This window comes from Corvus cornix, chromosome 3 (assembly GCF_000738735.6).
Source record: "Corvus cornix cornix isolate S_Up_H32 chromosome 3, ASM73873v5, whole genome shotgun sequence".
Classification (NCBI taxonomy): domain Eukaryota; kingdom Metazoa; phylum Chordata; class Aves; order Passeriformes; family Corvidae; genus Corvus; species Corvus cornix.
Genome location: NC_047056.1, coordinates 27811235 through 27831428, shown reverse-complemented (window position 1 = coordinate 27831428; position 20194 = coordinate 27811235). Strand labels below are relative to the sequence as shown.

General features: G+C 42.5%; 1 long non-coding RNA gene across 2 annotated transcripts in view; it reads left to right on the top strand.

Annotated features, from left to right (window-relative positions):
- The first annotated feature begins 5793 nt into the window (after nt 1-5793).
- LOC104685698 overlaps nt 5794-20194 on the top strand; it is a 47956-nt gene continuing 33555 nt past the window's right edge. Inside the window, exon 1 of one of the 2 annotated variants that reach the window (XR_005604179.1) lies at nt 5794-6251. This is a non-coding gene — a long non-coding RNA (uncharacterized LOC104685698). Of the gene's footprint in view, nt 6252-10259; nt 10586-20194 lie in introns of those variants that run through there. The other variant, XR_002044134.2, reaches the window with a different exon arrangement.

Sequence of the window (20194 nt, the reverse complement as noted above, 5' to 3'; positions counted from 1 at the left end):
ACAGAAATCTTCTGCCCTCTCACTCTTACAGTAAGTTCTTGTGCATTGCAAGGTCTTTCTTGGGCAGTGTGGAAATGGATGTACATGGGGATTTACATGTTTGTAAATGGCATTTTGGCATGGGTGAAAGTGTCAAGGTTTATGCTAAAAACTAAATAATACAGCAGCTGTGTGACAGTGCTTGGCCCCAAGGCCAGGCCCTCTCTAGTTTACTCCTACAGACATGTCTGCAAGTCCTGCAAGACTGATAAATGCATCCTGAAGGAAGCTGCACAGTGACTGTTGAAACCTCAGTGAAGCTCTTTCCAATAGCTCCTCTCATTGTAGTCATCCTGTTCAGTATCTAATGACTGTATAATTTGAATTCCAGGAAAGTTGTTCCAAAGCCTAATCCTGTATTTATGGAAGAAAGGTGACCTGGAAGCCTCAGCAACTTGAAGTTTCATTTAGGTTTATCTCAAAACTGTTACTAATGAAGAGAAAGCTGCCAGCTGTCTCCTGAAAGGAAAGGGTGTCCTTTGAAGGGAAAATGGCTTTGGACAGGTGATATGCAATAGAGCTGAGCTAGTGGAAGTAAGAACTGCCCTTGGAGATTGTGTATATCGTATTCTGTAACCCTCTGCTGACAGGGCAAGAGCAGTCTGCCTCAGTTTGCCCCTCAGGAAAGTGTTTGAGATAAACTGCTCACATCTCCAGGGACTGTGTAAGATGCTGGAACCTGTGTAAGATTATATGAGGAAGAGGAAGATGATGCCATGGGGGCCTCACCCCAATACAACCTGAAGAAATTGAGTTCTCACTCAAGCAGTCAACTGGCTACTCTCTTGTGAGACTGTTCTCTAAGGAGGAGGAAAGAAAACTCACGATAAACATGGCTATCTTCATGCTGCTGACGTGTCCCAAGGAGACACTTTATTATGCTAATGATGAAATAAGGTGATACTGCTTCTTCTCTCCTTCTGATGTTTTCAGCAGAGAGCAGGTCTGCTTCATATGACTTTTGCTCATCAAGGGTTTTGGGACTTTGTTGGTGAAGAAGTATTGTAGCCATATGGACTTTGATTTTGCAGAGTCTGAAGGCAGTAGTACCTATCAGTTGTTCAGATGGATTTGTTTAATCAATCAGATTAACTTGTGAGAGTGAGAGGACAGGTCTTGCCTTCCACCTCTGTGGAATCTGGTAATCAACCTCTGTGGAATAATTTGTATGCCAAGAGGAGTAGTAAATTATAGAAGATTTGAAATAGTATATAATTTAAGATTTGCTGAGTCTGTATTCTTTTCTAGGGAGTAAAATAGGTGTTACAAAAGAGAAGGCTTTGTGCAAACTTGAGAATTAATTGGAGATGAAAGCAAAACCAGAAACATTCTGACATTTCTTGTCATACTTCCACCCTGTGATTTCAGTACTGCTTTCAAAGCCAATGGGGCTTGCTAATGTTAGGGTTCTGCTGGTTTTGCTTTCTCTTTTGGAAGTTTTGCACTATTGAAAAGTAGTGTAGAACAGTAGTTGTACTCTAGCCTTTCAGATCAATTTATTCAATCACATTCTTCAAGTATATAACCTAGAAGGAAGCTTTTGTATGGATTAGCAGTCCTTAGTCCTTTTAAACACTGATTTAGTGGAGAACCGAAGTGTGTACTTAATTAAACACAGTGGTAGTTCCCTTTCAGTCATTAGGACTATTTGTGTACTGAACTTCATGGAAGTGTTCAATCACTTATCCAGATCAGGATCATAAATAGTAGCTCTTTGACATGGCAGCAAAGTACATTAATGCCAGCTCCGATCTTTCCTTGTTCACATCTTTATCCTGTTCATGCATACTTTCTGCAGTCAGTAATTAGAACCTCTACATGTCTGATCCTTTCTTGAGAAGCTTCTTTGTCCCTTGGGGTTTAGCTAAGCAATATTTTGTCACTCATTCAAGTAATTTCTTCTTATTAAAAATAAAAACCTGATTTTTTTTTCCCCATGTTCTTTGACCTCAACAAAATTGCATGGTTGTACTTCAAAGCAGAATGTGGCTTTTGGCCTGCTATTTCATCCCCTAAATTTTGCAGTTGCTTTTAATTTCACATATATACTGTGACAGAGGAATAGTAGGCTCTTCTGTCTTGTGTACTGCTAGTTAAGAACCAACATCAGATAGGAATCAGATGTTCTCCAAAGCTGAGGCTAAGTGTCCCCAGTCCCTTCCCATGTAGTCTATACATTATTCACAGAATCACAGCATGGTTTGGGTTGGAAGGGACCTTAAAGACCATCTCATTCCACCCCCCTGCAGGGGGGCACCTCCCACTAGATCTGGTTGTTCCAGGCCTCATCCAGCCTGGCCTCGATCACCTCCAGGAAGCAGTAGGATACTGCGGCTCACCCGTGAGCTTCTTGCAGTGCTGACACACACATACAGCCCCAGCTGCTGGCAAAGCACAGGTCCTGGCTACCAGAGAGCCCCTGGAATCAATCACATGGCTGTTCCCTTTAGCTACTGTGCCCAGCAGGGCTGCGGTCTCTGAGGTCCAAACAGACCTAAAACCATTGCATCAAAGACAACCAACCTTTAAGCAGAGATAGTTGGGCATCATTTATCTCATGCTGCAATTGAAGGCAAGATGTTTTGCAATGTCCTAAATAAGTTTACATGGGCAAGGGTAATCCCTATACTTTCTGACCATTATCTGTCTGACTGACCAATCTTTTAATTTTTTCTAATGCTGACTTCTGACATAATTTCCTATGTTTTTACAAATTGTGATAGAAAGGAAGAAGATGGCAGAGATGGCCCCACAGTTATGCCAGAGCACAGGCATGTGGGGGGTAGCCCATCCAGCCACCAGCTCCAGTTCCTGAGGCCAAGGTGACCAATCCTCCATAAAGAGATGGGGAATTGCCCATGTTAGGGCACTCTTTCCCCAAAGCCACGGCCTAGACTCCACAGAAACTCTGTTCCAAATCTCTAGTTCAGTTTTCAGAGCCTGTTCTTATTTGCTGGGTGTTGTTTGTTTGGTTTTTTTTATGTGGGATAATTGCATTTTTAATCTCACCCAGAAAAATTGTTGAAGTGGGACTTTTGTTAAGAAGATTAAAAAAAGCCCTGAAGAAGGCTCAGCTGAAATCTAAAGGGTTAACAGTTGGGTATGTAACAGGCATCCACCTGCATATCTCTATACTAGAGACACAGTTTAAGAGCAGAATCAGATCTTAAAAAAGATCCAGCCCATTCCTTGAACATATTTATTCCAGTCATTTGATATTATTCTGAAAACCTCACAGAATCACAAATTTCACTAGCATTTGTGCAGTTGCCTGCAGGCTCTGTTCTGCAGTTTTTTTCCCAGGATTTCCCATAACTAAAATGTCTCATTAGGTTACTGTTTGCCCTTTTCATGTAAGTTGAATGCAGGCCTTAAAAAAATAAATAAGAAATTGAATGCCTCAGGCCATTTGAGAGCTGTAATTATGTCCTCCTTTCTTTGAAGGCATAGCAGCTCATACAGGAAACTTGATCCAAAGTTCAGAGAGGGTATTAGAAAGGCAAGGAATCTTGTTAGCCTTGTATGAGGGTGTAGATATGCAGGTGTGGATTTATCTATGGGTCAGTACAGTGTCCATATGTTGCAGCCTTGACATAGACTTCTCTCTCTTAAATACAGCAGCTTGCAGAGTTAAAGAAAAGACTTTGGGAATGAAATTACAGGAAGAATAAACATTGGTGTCACAAACTGTTCACAGAAGAGGCTTTCAAGTCCACTAGAGGGATTTGCGTGTCCAGTTCCTATTCCTTCTAACAGGAAGTATGTGCATACCCCAATGGCATTGAGAATCTCAGCCTCTGCTTGTATTTATGTGGAGCTTCTCTATATGTGACAATATGTTTTACATATGCAATCTTTCACACGTGCATGTTGCCAAGCTGAAATTGTCATGTTACGGTAGTGCTTCCTCCCATCATTGTGATGTCTGTTTTATTTTGGGAGGGGGAAGGGCTATGGTGTCAAACTAAATAGATGCATCTTGTTTACTGCCCCTAAATGTATCTTGTTTTTTATAGGAAGTGATTTTGTTTGCATGAACAGTAGAGGCAAGAGTAGAAACACGATAAATCACAGCCAGCTTCAGTAAATTTAGTGATGTTAGTGTTTGAATAGTAAAGGAAAAGAACACAGACAAAAATGAATTGTTCAAGTTTTGCTGTATAAGCCTGTAGCTCTGTAGAAGTGTCCATAAGTTGCAAAACTTTCAAGGAACATCAAGAACTACTGGAAAAACAGCTGAAAGAAATTCTGTAAATATGGATCAACTTGCAAATAGATGCCAGTGTTGCATAGTGACCAGCTTTCTTTGTTATTCATTACCTGAGTGATATTGCTGTCTTATATTAAGATGATGAATCAGACTTTTTTTTCTCTTTTTAAAATATATATAAACCACTCGGGTTGTCTAGTGAAAGCATCCTGTTTTGCTGCGAGGAAAATTTGGTGTGTTTCTGGTGCGGCAGTGATTGTGCAGTGCAAAAGAGGCTTTGGGCAGCTTCACTGGAACATTTTGCTAGGGAGATTTACCAGTAATTTGGTAGAGCCTGGGTCAACATCTGGGAAGATTATATCCACTTCAAGAGTTAAAAGCAGCAGCAAGAAACCAAAGCCTATTGTTTTTAACTGTCTTGTTCCACTGCCCACAGTTTTAGTACAATCTGAGTGTAACATCCAGTGTGCTCGTCAGGCGGTCGTGCTTGGTGCTTCCTTCTCAGAAGTCCTAAAAGGATGTTACAGCAGAGGGCAGTAGGAACCTACCTCTGCTTAAAGTTGTTTTGGATCACAAGCATGCAAGTATCTGTTTTCTCCCCACTCTTTTTCCCTTCTTTAATGATATTCAAGGACCAGATAAAGCTTAGAGATGGGACCCACTGCAACTGTTGTCACTGTATTTGTCATGGCGAATACAAGGTGTGTGTTTGTAGCTCCATTTCTAGTCAGTGAACTGACTCTCAAGATTTGATGGATGCTGCAAAAAATCCACGCCCAAGCTGATGGCAGCAATTGGGCAATTTTTATCTCAATTCAGAATCCTTTAACAGTTGGTAGAAGGGAAATGATGTGACAAATTATACAGCTTATCATCACGCATATCTTCCTGATAGTTGCTGAAATATCTTACTGTTCTGGAATGCTGTTTCTTAATTTCCCAGTACAATAGCTAGGATTTGAAAACCAGAGACTTTAAAAGTGCATGCATTTAAGGGAGGGAGAAAAAGCCAATGGTGCAAAGTAGCCTCCATCTTGGAACCTTTCAGATCCACACAGCATGATGATGTCAACAGTGCCAGGATTACCTTCCCCTCTGTGCATCTCCTCACTGTGGTCTTTGCTCCCCCTCAGCATCTTCTGCCAGTGCTCAGAAGCCACTGTACTTCGCCTGGATTTGGTTGCCATTTTCTCCTGTGAATTCAAGTTGGTGTTCCAGTACTGTAAGCCACCTGAGTAGGTTTGGGATTTCCCTGCTATCCTGTTTTTATTTCCTGAAGGGGGACATGCTCATACATGTTCTTCTCTGGCTCAGCAGCCTTGTGTCTCGGCAGCAGGCGCAGCTGTCTCTGAGCATAATGCCAGTTCAGAGCAGAGAGCAGCAGAGGCTTTGAACTTGCTCCCTCCTTTAATTGGAAGTAGCCCGGATCTGATGAGCTTCCAGACAACATTGCAAAGCTCAGCTTTCCCCCGCCCCCGGCTTCTCCAGGCGTGTGAGAGTGTAGGTGTGTGGGAAGGAGGGAGTTGTCATTGTGAAGAATTGTTCAGGAGAGTGGGGAATTACTCATTTCCTACTTTACTGGTGAGGATCTGCCTTATGTATTGCTACACCTAGGATGTATTTTTAACTGTCCTGTGGTAACTATAGCATACGTACAGATGGACCTACTGAAGGATAGATAAAACATACTACGAATTACATAGACTGTGCACAGGGATACTAGGAATGTGGCTGGCTGTAGAAGTACCTAGCTCTTGCAGTCACTCATGTTTTAAATTGAGACAATACTAGATAGTCTGGTTTCTTTTTTGTCTTTTTTTTCTTCCTTTGTTTGCCTATACGCTTGTAAAGGATAGGCTGAAATCAGGACTCACGTAGCAGAGGTATTCACAAAGTGGGTTGCTTCTGAGGCCAGACCAGTCCCATCTGTAAAGGACAAAGGCTGCTCACTGCATGGTTGTTCAGAGCTATTCAAGGATGGAAAACGCAAGGAATCGTAGAGGTGAGCTGCAACTTCCGAAGATCCCTTATATCTTGTTCTGGTGCTTTTCTTTCCCTATTACTCAGATTAAGTCCATGCCAGGTGAAGTCCCATTTTGGGCAGAGAACTGTCTTGTAGGATAAGCAGCAGGAGGGGGATACAGGGTAATGAGTTAGTAAGGTATATTGCTTTGGTGATGTCTGCAGCTTTCACATTAACTCTAGCATTGCATTACTGCAGCTCCATGTTCAGAGGAGCCCTCTGTGCCATGCTGTAGTGCTGCAGGGGATCATAGAATTCTTGAATGTTTGCCTGCTTCTCTGAGAGTTGTGCCCAGGATGCTCTGATACAGGAAATATCCACTAGGTACTGGGTGGAGAACACACATCTCTCCGGGCTATCTGTGCTTTCAAAGCTAAATATTCCTGCAAAATTCCTTTTAGAAACTGTTTTCACTATGGCTAGCTATAAAGATTGCTTTTTAAAAGCTATATTAAAAGGCACTCAAAATTGACCACACAATGATTAAGATCATGGTAACATAGGTACTTAGTTAATGATTGTTCCCCTAAAATATAATCAGGTGGACAGATAAACATGTATTGAAAACATCTATAAGTCCAAATTTCAATGCTTATACCTGAAGTAACAGCAAAGGGTGTAAAACAGACCTGTGCAGTTTTACTAAGTCCTTTCTGCTTTGTCAATATGATTTTTAGTGTGAATACTTGCCCTAGTTCTGTTCATGTCTTTTTAGGGGAGACCAGAATCACTGAAACTCTGCAGCGAAAAGCTAAACCACATTATTCTTATCTAATTCAGAGCCCTGCATATGTTGCGTGGTACCACTGAGGTAACTCCTTTTCCATCAAGTCATGCTGCAGTGGTACCTTGTTTATGTTTAATTATGTGCTGTTTATTAACTGAAAACAGTGAAAACAATCAGCTGTTCAGGGAACAGGAACAAAATTACTAAAGCAAAACAGCTGAAAATTTTCAAGCAAACAGGTTTGGTGTTGGAAATTGTATTTCACATGCACAGACACATTCAGCTTAAAATTCCAAGGAAAGTTTTTGAACCTTTTTTTAAATTTGACAAGCTAAAAGCCTCTTGTTCCAATTATAATTTTAGATGTTGCATACAGTCTAAGTTGGTACAAAGCACTTTGAAAAAAAATTTCAGTATTTTATTTTGCCATTTTTTGTATTTTTAATTATAAAGCAAACTTGAATGTTTTGACATCTTCCAGAGAGGATGGAAAGCCTGTTTTGAAGTTTGTGTTGCCTGAGGTTGGTCAGTATCTTATGCAGACGTGAGATCAGCACCCTACACTGTTGGGCGGAGGGGTTAGATTGCAGGAGTTAAGAGAAACTAGAGAAATAAATATTCACATTGAAGCTGCACAGCCTGTCTATTTTAGCCTTGGTTAGGCTTTAATGGATGGCTGTTTGAATGTGCCTATCTCTAGCTGCATCTGAACCAGAGGAGTGTCAGAAATGTTAAAATTCGTAGTGCAGGGTGTTACGACTTCATCGTTATTGGGCCTCCCCACATGGTGGAAGTTTTGAGTTTTGATCAGCTGTTACTGATACAGACATTTAGGAAAGATTCAAAGAGGTTTCAAAAAAGACAGGATTGATACAAACACAGGGAGAAGCAGATTAGAGCACCCAACTATTGAGGACCAAGATAATTGGCTTCATTCTATATGCTTAGAGTACAGTAGCCTAGAGGAAATAATCCTGTTGCTATAAAAGGAGAGAAGTGCTACATTACCTGATAGGTCTGGTTTTCAGTGTCTGAGATCCACAGTCAGCCCTCTTCAAAGTGGTAAGGGATGAAAAAGGAAAAGCAGGAGTGGTTACCTGGTTCCTCCTAGTGGGCATGAATTGAGAGGAATTTGGGCACTGTCACTCTTTGAGGACTAAACTGCTAAGCAGTAAACTCTGTGTCCTAGTTCATTCTCTGGTCTGCTCCTGGCAGAATGCTGAAATGTTACTGGCTGGATTTGTGACAACACAATTGTGGCAGTACCCATAAGGAAAAGTACTGAGGCAGTGATTTGTCACACAGGTCACTTAAATATCCTTAATAAGAAGCTTCTGGCACATGATTAAGAGAGAAGAAAGTAGCAATACAATTGCTTCTTTATATTCAACTGATGTTTCCCAAATTAAGTAGTAAATTCTTAACACCTACACCATGAGCTAATCTTCCCTGCAGTACCATCCTCTGCTATCTCAGAGTAGTTATGGTTATTACTGTTACAGGAATACACAGGTGTGTGAGGATCAAGGTGTGCAGCACACAGCAAGAGGGGCCACCCAATGGTAAGATTCAACCTAAAATGGAGTGGCTGATACCCCAGAGGGCTGTGCAGCCCTTCAGAGGGACCTCGACAGGCTGGAGAGATGGGCAGAGAGGAACCTCCTGAAATTCAACAAAGGGAAGTGCAGGGTCCTGCAGCTGGGGAAGAATAACCCCATGGACCAGCACAGGCTGGGGGCTCAGATGCTGGAAAGCAGCTCTGCGGACAACAACCTTGGGGTCCTGGTGGGCGACAAGGTGTCTGTGAGCCAGCAGCGTGTCCTGTGGCCAGGGAGGCCGGCGGTGTCCTGAGGTGCACTGGGATGAGCACTGCCAGCAGGTTCAGGGAGGTGATCTGTCCCTCTGTTCAGCCCTGGTGAGGCACACCTGGAGCGCTGTGTCCAGTTCTGGGCTCCCCAGTACAAGAGAGACACGGAGCTGCTGGAGCACGTCCAGTGGAGGACAACAGAGATGATTAAGGGACTGGAGCATCTTTTTTACCAGAAAAGGCTGAGGGAGCTGGGCCTGTTCAGCCTCGAGAAGATGCAACTCAGAAGGGACCTCATCAATGTCTTTTAGTATCTGAAGGGGAGTGCCAATGATGCCTTGTTGGGGCTACCTAAAAACTGAGGGTAGATAAAATTGAGAGGATAAAAGTGGGTATTTATTGAAGGGCCTTCAACAAGGTACACTTATGGGCAGACAGAGCCCTAGGGCTACACCCAAAATGGACAACAGGTCATGAGTTTTTCACACTTTTGTAAGTTTGGTCCATTTGCATATTAGGGTTAATTTTCCAATTACAATTCCAGGTAATGAAGTAATTACTCCAAGTTTGTTCCCCTCTTTTTAGTGGCATGTTTACATATTCTGGGGCCTGGGACAACAAGGTGTCCTTGAGTCTCAGGCCTTGAGAAGATTTGTCATGTCTAACCAGAATGGGAGAACAGCAGCTAACAGGCTGTAAGGAGTTTTAGAGTTACACACTAGAGCAGTACAGGATCTGAAAAATATAAAAGCCAAAGTCCTAAGGCATCATTCCCCCCCTTCAGTGGCTTGACAAGACCTCTACCTTGTTGAGTCTCTATTCTAAATATCTACTAATAATATGTATCTAACAGCAGTATATATCTAACAACAGTATATATAAACAAGAATTATAATTGCAACTACTATGAACAGTGGTAGAGGATGGAGGCAGGCTCTGCTTGGTGGTGCTGAGTAATAGGATGGGAAGCAATGGGCACAATGAAACACAGTGTTTCACCTGAACATGGGGAAGAACTTCTTTACTGTGTGGGCGACCGAGCACTGGAACAGATTGCCCAGAGAGGCTCTGGAGTCTCACTCTTTGGAGATATTCAAGAGTTCTTGCAATGTGCTCTAGGATGACTGTGCTTGAGCAGGGAGGTTGAACCACTGTGGTCCCTTCCAAGCTCACCCATTCTGTGATTTTGATTCTGTAAATGGAAAGACAGATGAAGGGAAGCATTGCAGTATGTTTGAGTCATGTATTATCTCACTGATGTTTGCTTAACAGGCCTTATTCTGAAATACAGGTTTTGCTTTGCCCTGCTTTCAAATTCTTTTAAAAAATCCTTTTTAGAAAAAATTAGGCAGAGGTTAATAGTAGCTTTGCTTGGAAATCTGCTTATGCTTTACATAACATAAAAGCCTGCCTGTCTAGGTTGGATGTCTGCTTAAATCTGTGCCACCTTGTATGAGCATAACAAGTAAGACTCAGTTTTAAACAACAGAAGGTCAACTGAATTCTAGTTAATCCATTTCTTTCAGTTTGCAGAAAGAGGGGGAGAAAAAGAGAAGTCAGTGCAGAATAGGATGATACTCAAATGGTAAACTTCTCATGTAAATTCAGAGTTCAAACAGGAAAATTTAGCCTGTTCATCCACAGTCTCTACTTTGGGATCAAGTACAGCCTTTTCCTATTCCAAAGGAGAGAGTTTGCCTCATTGGGAACACCACTGTGGCCAGCAGACAGCATCTAGCAGATCTTGTAGCAGCTACAAGGAACACTTCCTCTCTTCAGGTAAGTGTAACCAGCCATGACAGTCTGTACAGATGATTCCTGGGTGTTGGGGTTTTTTTTTCCCCCACAGCCTTTCTTTCTTTCATGGGAAAGCTTTCCTGGATGGAGGACCTGCATTGTAGCTGAAAATTAGTCTGGGTTTGGCCAGCTCTAGTGTTGCTCTGATGCCACCTGCTACTGAGGTAAAACATTCTACTCCTCTGAGATCAAATGGGGTGCCAAGCAAACATGGCCATAGAGGTTTTGGTTGCACAACTGACTCTTTTAGAGCCAGCCTGAATCACTTGGCACAGCACCACATCATGTATATATGTTTGCAGCCCAAAATATATTAGCTTGCCTAGCTGCCAAACTGCATGACACAGTCATACCCAGCGAGCTCCCTGCTTTCACTTCTAGTTCATTTTCATTATCGTTGCTTTTCAGATTTGTCTCTGGGCTTACAGGAGTATCTGTAGCTTTGTTTGCTACAGAGAAAATGCTAGTTTGAATGCCTCTCTCTTAAGAAAGGTAAAAAGCATCACTGAGTCAAGGGCTTTCTATCCTTTCTATTCAATAGAGTTCAGGTGAGGTCCTAAATCCGCTTGTGTTCAACTTTATTTCTACTTTAACCACACTTATATTACCTCCCATGTAATATTTCTTGGCCCTTGGTAGCACTTGAGAAAAGTTCCCCTCTAATACTGAACATGGCTGTCATTAGTGTGCCAATAACTGTCTTCCTTATCACCGAGGGAGGATGCTGAGAAAGATGCCTGGAGACATCCCCCTCTTTTCATATTTCAAATTCATATTTATTTGTGCTGTTTATAATGTTTGGGGATACCTTAGTTTGCATGACCTGGCTCATATCTGAGACATTTTAAATCGATTTTGGGAGGAAGCTGTGCGTAAATCATCTTCTACAATCTAACCCTACATGTGATGCTTCTTCTTTGGTTCCTGGTGGTATGTCTAAAATGAAACAAACAGCAGCAATATAAGCAACTGAAATTAACATAAGGTTTGTGCTTTAGAGACCTAGGCAGTAGATTACTCTTACTTCTCTTATCCTCTGTATGCCTATAGATTTTTTTCACCTCTCAGAATTTGTTCCTTTTCATTTTATTGGCAATAGATGCTGTCATAACTGCCTCAGAGAAGAGCTCAGCAATTTTTCAAGGATGCTTTGCTATACTGCATTTTCTGTCCCAAGATGGAAGTCAAATTTGTTGGCAGAAATTTAGCAGAACCCAAGAGGCACTCCCTCACAAAGAAATTAGATGCAGCCAGATGGTTTAGCAAAGGTGGTGGCATAGCTCTGTCTGAGTCTGGTGATCAGCGGGCAGCGGGAGCCATCCCTTTCACTGAGGTTTCCACAGGTGCTGTCGTTCCCAGTTCCCTGCACACGATTCAGTATTTGTCCATGTGAAATGTTTGGTATCTACGTGTGGTGGGATGGCCATGGCTGGCAGCCAAACTCCCACCAGTTGCTCGCTCGCTGTCCTCCATAACAGGAAGGGGAGAGAGAATGGGAAGATCAGGAATGAGAAAACTTGTGTGTTGAAATGAGGACAGGGAGATCACTTTCAGTTACCATCATGGGCAAAACAGGCTAGACTTGAGGAAAATTGAATTAATATATTGCCAATTCCTTATGCATGAAATTAATTATTTGGGTATTGGAAGGCAAAAAGACAAACACTAAAACACTCAGAGAAAACATCTTTCCTTCCCCCCTTCCAAGGCACAATTTTTCCCCTTCATCCTGGCTCGTCTCTTCATCCTTGTTATCACCACAGGTTACGTGTGATTGGTCCCTTGACTAAGGCAGAGGGGTTATGGTCAGCATGGAGTAGCTCATCCCTGATGCTCCCTTCTTGTCATGCTCCTCCACTCTGGTGTGGGTCCTACCCAGATGCAGGGAATATCACTTTCCCAAACCATCAACTGATACAGGATTCAGTATTCCAAACACCCAGGGCTGGCCACTGTGCCTGCTGCTGGGTCAGGTCTCCTAGGAGTGGTGGCACTGGGCCCTGTGCTGAGTGCCACACGGAGCAGCAGCCTCAGGAGGAGACATGAGGATGTTCAGTGTCTGAGGAGCCTGCACTGGCCCTTGTCTCAGTGTCCAGGGGTGAATGTGAAGGTGCTCAGCACATTCCAGCATAAGGCTATCAATAATAAACCATTTAAAATATCTCAAAAGCAGTGCTGTGATGATAGCCCAAGTAATTAATTACTTTACTTTTAATAGACCCTTCAAACACTGCCAAGTCAGTGACATCTGCTGCAGTGTGGAAGTACCTTCAGGGAAGAAAATTCTTAATATGGTGATACCTCAAAAGGTGGGCCACAGAATGTTTTAGTAGACTGTTAAGCTCTCCTGCTTATTTCTCAGCCAAAAAAATGACCATTCACCCACTTACTGATGGATGATTTAATTGCAACCTACTTCTCAAAGCACATAGCCTGTCTGCCTAAGATGCATTCAGCACTTCTTGGAGAGGGGCCCATTCTCCTGCACCTTATTTCTGGTTTTTATCATATTACTACTGCTCATTTTAGTGTAGTTGTCTTTGACCCCCAATCCAGGTGAGGCCTCACCCTCAGCTGGTGCACAGTCTTGCCCCAGAACAATGAAGAGCACTGATTAACAGCAGCAGAGTATGTGGAGCTGGAGTTTTCATAAAAACATCATTCACTTTCTGCTCTGGTTCTCTTGGGGGAACAATGCAAAAGATGTTATGAAAATAGGGTTTGTTTATTGACCTTCTCTAATTTCCATGTTCATAAAATAATCTTGTTTATTAACAAGTAATCTTTGGCTGAGATGCACTGTGTTCCCTGAAACATTTTGTGCAGAATTCCTGGATCGAAGCTGGAGAAACTGAGTACCAGGGAATTAATTTCAGAGGATATGATCTCATAATCTCACTATTTATCTCTGGAGATAGAGAGATTTTGGCTAGCAGCTGCAACCCTAGAGATAAGTGCTCTTATTTGAAGGAAATGGAACCTTTTAAAAAATATATTTACTATATTACATTTTTATGCTTGTGTCAAGTCTCAGGTAAAGGCCATGTTTGTTCTTGTTTTAGTGTTTGTACCTGCCCCACTCTTATTAGGTGGAGTTAATGTGGAAATACATAGCAAGCTAACTTTATGATCCTGCTCCAGTGAATTTCAGGAGGACTGGTAGAAACGCAGCTTCCTAGGGTCTCTTTCCAAGCCTTCATGGCTCTCTGCACCAAGAACTCTCTGCTGCAGTGGCAGTGCAGGGCTGGTGGAGTTGGCTTCATTTCTCACACTAGTGGACTTGTATATCTGATTTTTTTTTCCTAGAGCCAGTCTGCAGCCCCTTCATTCTTTGTTAGCCATGGTGAATCACTGATCCTACTGTGCTTCAGAAATGGAGAGAGGGAGAGCAAGTGTCCTAGGCCAGGTGGAAGTTTTTATTGTTTAAAAATGTCACCATGTAGAAAACAGTGGAAAAGTTGTGTAAAAGCAGCAAGGGAAGACTGGTTCAGTGGACCTTTTTTATCTCTGTGGCATGGAAAGAGAGAGCTGGCAGCAGTGTTTCAGTGGCTGGAAATCTCCAAGGTAATTTCCAAGATTTGCTGATAGCTTACATGGAAATTGGACAAATAATTTCACAAAACAGTACTTCCCAGTTAATTCCTCTTCTCTCTATGCTGTTTCCTCAGTAAATGGCTGTTTTATTGCCAAGATTTACTTATTTGGCGGCAATGTTTGTACAATCTTCCTTTACACATTATGTGCCTAAATTTCAGAGATTTCCAAAGGACTCATGATTTCCCCTGACATTAGCTAAACCTGCTGGAGTTCAGTGTCTGAAAAAGGAGGGTTGCTATGTTCCTTTAAAGCAGCAAGCAAAAGCTCAGCCTCCAGCATTTAAATCCAGATCCAAAGCTAGTTCACACCAGCTCTGATGCAGTTAAGCATTTAGGTAGGTGAGTAGGCAATGTCACTACTCTGATTCTTGGGGGCTGCTCTCATGTTTAAAGTTAGACACGTGTATCTGCTCTGCTGAGCTGCAGCCCGTGTCCTAGAAGCTTGGGTGGAATGAGCACTTGGATGCCAATGGGCCAAACCATCCCTTGTGCAGATCATCCTGTCATATGGTGAGCTGGACCCCTCAGAGGAGCAGGGGTTCAACCTTAATTCTGCTTTATTCACCCTAGGTGAAGGGAGCAGACAAACTCATGAGAAGGGCAATGTCTCTGGCTAGGAGATACTGGACATGCACTGAAGATCTGATGGTGAGGCCTTTAAGGAAGCAAAGCCCCTGTAAAGGGGCCTGAAAGCCTTGGGCTGGGCTTTTGCAGGTAGCAGTTTTGGGGAGCAGTGTGAAAATGCGAGGTGCAGAGCATGATGCTTTAGAAACAGTGGCTCCTAGGGCCCACAATTGGTGGGAGTTACATAATGCTGCTGATGCTGGTTTTCTTGCCAGGAAGGAGGAAAAGTCTTCAACCCAGCTGAAGACTGATAGGGTATTTTTTTTCTTTTTCTTGGACTTTGATTCTGAAAGCTATAGAACATTAAGTCACCTCAGATGGGTCATGACCCTGTGGTGACAGAATCTGATATAAATGAGCCTATGACTAAGCTGAATAATCCCTTCCTTGAGGAAAAGTTTTCTCTGTTCAGTGTAGTTATAGTAGATGTAGTCACCTTGCTCTGCACTCACTGCTGTGTGAAGCAATCCCACCACCTAACGTATCCAAAGTTACGATAAGTGGGAACAAAAGTCTTTGTATGATGTGGTGAGGAAACAGCATTTAAAAAAATGTGAGTCACCTTGAAATGCCGATCCTCTGCTGAGGTGTTTTGTGTGTTGCAAATCGCAAATAGATTTTTCAAAACTGAGAGAAGAAAGAGCAGCACCAGAAGAACACTTGCAAGAAGGGCTGTGCCAGACACTGAATGTGTTCTCATTCACAGGCACGCCATGAGTGAGAAGTGTTGCCTGAGATTACAGGGTGAAATTCAATAGGTGTTAAAAAAGGAAAAAGAGATAATTGGGCCTCCTTTTTGATGAGCTTTTGCCTGCCACAAACTTCATCATGTAAGCCTAGTACTTCTGGCATGTTGTAGCTGAAGTGCTGCAGTTGTCCTTAGCACAGATTAATGTGTGAAGAAGAGCAAAGGTGAGCCACCTCACAATTCGGGGGAAGAGTGCTGGTGCATCTGTCAGAGGTTAGCAAGGATTAAACTCTATGGCAGCAAACGCCACAGAGAGAAGACCGGTAAGAGGACTGTCTTTTCTTTTGCCTTCTGACTGATTGCCCACCAGGTTAACTGAAATGCTTGAAGGTTTTTGGTGATGGTCACTAATTTGTTGAACCCAAGAAGTCCTTTCCCATCCTAGCTGTAGAAGATTGGAAGATGCAGAGCTCTTGTGTGAGTTGCAAGCATGATTTCAATGAGTGCTTCCATTTATTTTCACTTTGGCAGCCATGGGCCTATGGGTTGTTCTGTAACTTATGTAATAGACTCAAGTATTAAAATCCTTTCTGAAAAAAAATCACCTAGAATGAAGTAGATTTTAGTAAAACTGCACAAGCTGGGTTTTGTAATGGCCTATTTCAGTGCCCATTGGAATCCATAGAAACGTTTCAACTGATTTTGGTGACTACTGATGAGATGAGGTAGGCAGCTTCATTGAAAACCTGGAGGAGAATGGTGATGATGCTATATTAAGACCGTGAACAAAACCCATTTACTCTTCCTAGCATCAGTAAATGGGGGAAGAGGTTTTGGGGGGTTTTTTTGAGTCTTTTTTACAGTGAAAGAATATAAAGGTTAGGAAAAAAGAGGCCCTGGAGCAAAGAGAAATATGAGAATGAGTCAGAGCTTTCAGCAGGACCTGACTCTGGCTGGGGTTTTCATCTTTCTGCTCAAAATGAAAACAGTGTACAGAACAACTAATGAAATCAAACTTAAATGCAAAGTAACTGAAGTGGGTGAATTTGATGCATGTGATGTCTTAATTTTTTGATCTGCAAAATAAAATGTGACAAACTTTTAAAGAAACACAGTCATCCTTGTTTCAGTACTAAGTGTTCTGTGGGAGGTGGAGCACAGATTAAATTGTAGTCTGTGGATGTCAAGGGTCCATTTTTGAGTGTGACTGTGAGAGTTGATAATGAGATTAAACTCCACATGGAAAGCAGGTGGTTCAAGGGAGCTGAACTACAATGCTGCTTTCTGCACTGTGTTCTGTGCCCTGCCCAAAGGTCAGCTGGTACAGCAGACCTAGGAGAAAAGCAGCAAGTGAAAGCCAGGTTCTCTTTGCCCTGATGCAGAGTAAGAAAGAAAACTTTGCCCTCTTCATCTCAGTTTTTCCACAGTGGCACTGCTTTGGCAAGGGAGATACAGGTACATAGAAATCTGGTGTTTTGGGGGTTTTTTGTAACATGTAAAATTTTATTGGTGGTTTTTGCTGATGTGGACTCCATGTGCCGTGAGCTCCACATCTTTTCTAAGCCACAGTGAAGTCAGGAAGCTCTATACACATGTGGAGGTATCCTATGCAGAGACCTGTCACTATAGGGTTTTAAACACTGCATGACATAAAGATATTTGCTGAACAACAAGAAGTTTTGTGTTTCAACATGTTCCAACAATATGACAAAGACTTGAAAAAAATTGCTCCCAACTTTAATTGAAGAGGTAATTGCTAAGCAGAAAATAAAGGGAGCTACTGCTTTCCTTCTGGGTTACCTTCTTAGTTGGCACATCTCCAAAATCTGCTGATACAAAGATAAATCTGCATTTTTTGAGAAAGCCATAAGTAAACCCAAATCATCTACTTGGCTATGCATTCCCACTCCACTCAAATTCCTTTCTGAAGTGATAAACATACAAGGAACTTGAATACAGTGTGGAGGAATAAATGCTGCAATAATTTAAAAGGGGGAGGAAAGCCCACGAGGCATTCTGAGCTATTTTCCACTTATTGGTTAGATTTCTTTTTTTTTTTCTGAAGCTGTTGGATTGGTTTCCTGTCGTTCCTTCCTCTGCCTGCTGGAGGATGAAATGAGCCCGGGTGAAAAGAGAAGTCTATGGCTTTAAATCCTGTTCTATGGATTGAAGTGGGTCTTCGTTTGTGCTTAGACTTTGTGCCAACCATCTCCCAAGAGAATTTCATTCATTTAAAAAAATACAGCTTTATTTCTCTGTTTTATGCATATTGGGTAATGTTCAGTCCCAACTACTATTTAGCTCAATGAAGGAAAGTTTTGTTCTTCATTAATGCCCACAACTTAATCAGTGTTAGTGGATATATAATTTTTTATTTCCTCTTTATCTCTTTTTTTAGCCCACCCATATTAGATGAATGATTTTGCCATTTCCCTTCTTAAGTTCTTGTTTTTCCACCAGGCACTGTGGTGTATGCATGTGACAGAGCAGGATGGATTTGCCAGGCACTCGTGGGGAAAAAAATCCAATTCCCTGCCTTTTTGTTAACCAGTATGATGTTTTTCAGACAGATCCCTAAGTATTTTTTTTCCTAAATGTCTCCCTCAGTAACTTGGTCATACCAGGATCCATTCTGAGACAGACAGAAAATTCCGGGTAGGTGTGGCCTATCTGCCACCAATGGGCCAAGGCCACCCTGCTCAGAAGTACACAATCCCACACCAATTCTCATCTACTGTTCCACTTTCTTCCTAATTCTCTAGTCCAGCAAGTTCTTCCCAACAGCTCAAAGTCAAAAAGTGGAATGCTGTTTATAGCCAAGACCCAAACTGAGAGAAACCAATGGGTCTTTTGTGCAGGAAATGTGAAATGCTGCATGGTTCCTTCTCTGACTAATTATCTTTGTGACCCCAGTTGTATGATCCCCTGCATGTGATATGTGTGTATATATATATTTTACTTTCCAACAGAAGTGATGAGATGTGAAATTTTGGGGGAATGTAGGCAGGCAGGCCTCTAAGACCTACTTGAGTAGTGCAGACAAAAGCTGGCTCCCAAAATTCATGTTAACAGCTTTTTCATCTGCAGAAGCTTGGTCTTGTTCTGAGGCAGGTTTTGAAATGTTGTTACAGTAAATGTAGGGCTCTAACAGTGGTGCTGAGCTGATAATCACGGAAACCAAAGATCTCAGCCTGTCCAAAAACCCTAGCACAGGGCAAACAGCAAAAGTGGATGCTTCCCCACCCTGGACCCTTCCTGGTAGGGGAGAGCATAGCAGCCTCCCTGTTCCCAGTGGGCACTTTGCCTGCAGAGCTGCTAGTAATAGAGTATTGACTCACTGCCACTTGAAATATCTCCATGCTGATGTTACCCAGAACCCAAAGTGTATTACCTCTGCATTAATTGAAATGTAGCTTTCAGCAGCCCTCATAAACGTGCTCGACTGCAGTGTGAAAGCATTTGTTTCCAGCGGAGATCCTGATAACTAGTGAGATTCAGCAGCGCTGACTGACCTTTGATCATCGGCTTTCAGCTTGGCTTGCTGCCGTGCTGGGAGGAAGAAGGGAAAGTTCTTCCTTATAAAAGCCAACTTCATGTCAGTGTCTCCTGTTAACATTTAGTTTGTTTAGTTAAAAACACACAGCTTTGAAACTCCCTTTGTACTGAACTGCCTGTCTCCTTTTCCCAGTGATACATATAGCTCAGAAGTTGTCTTCATTTTTAATCCATATGTGACTTAAATTTCGATGAATATTGCAGCTGCTGCATTTCCAACTTTGTCTGTCTCCTAGCTTTCCCCTCATTTCACCTCAAAACTGCCTTGAGATTTTCCTCAAGGCTGCCAAAGACAACTTTACCTCCTCCTTGGAACCTCCTTAGCCTCAGTGTTCAAGGACAAAACCTCTTGTTGGATGCTGCCCAAGGGCAGCCCTGGCTGTGCTCCCCCAAGGGCTGGCACAGTAAGAGCCAGCAACCCTGCAGGCTGCTGCAGGCTTTTGCAGTCCTTGGACTTCCAAGAGAACCAGGGCTCTCATGCCTGCAGCTCCTTCAGGATTTGCTCCCGTTCATCCTCCCCTGATGCTTTTTCTGATCATTCTTCATGGCAGGAGGGTCAACTGACACCTGTTCAAATCTAGGTTTTAGATTGCTGTCTGCTATATGACCTGGTTCCTCCTCTGACTTTGGAGCCATTTGTGAAATCTGATCTTGACTCCATGCGTTTCTCTGAAATTACTCTGATTTATCCTGGTTACACAAAACCCCTGTAGCCCATGCCACAGGTAATGTAGTTCAGAGCTAGTGGAACAGTAGCAGGTAAGTATGTTTGGCTTCCACCACACACAAAACCAACACAAAAACGAAAACGTACCAACACCCACGAGGCAAACTTAAAAAAATGAAATGCAGAAAGGGAAGGAGAGAGGTCACAATACTTAAAATAAATGCAAATTGGATGCACAAAATTAATGTATCCCATGATCTGCAATGGCAGCTGCCCACTTTGAACTTTCAGGGTGCACTGCATTATTACACTGCAGGTAAATAACCACAACCTCAGGTCAAGGGCCCATTCAGGAGTATGCCAATCTTATACTAAGCCATTGTTAACAGGCAAGATTTAATGGAAGTGACTTTTGTTGGGATCTAGTCTCCTAAACAGATCTTAAATCATTTTGATTTGCC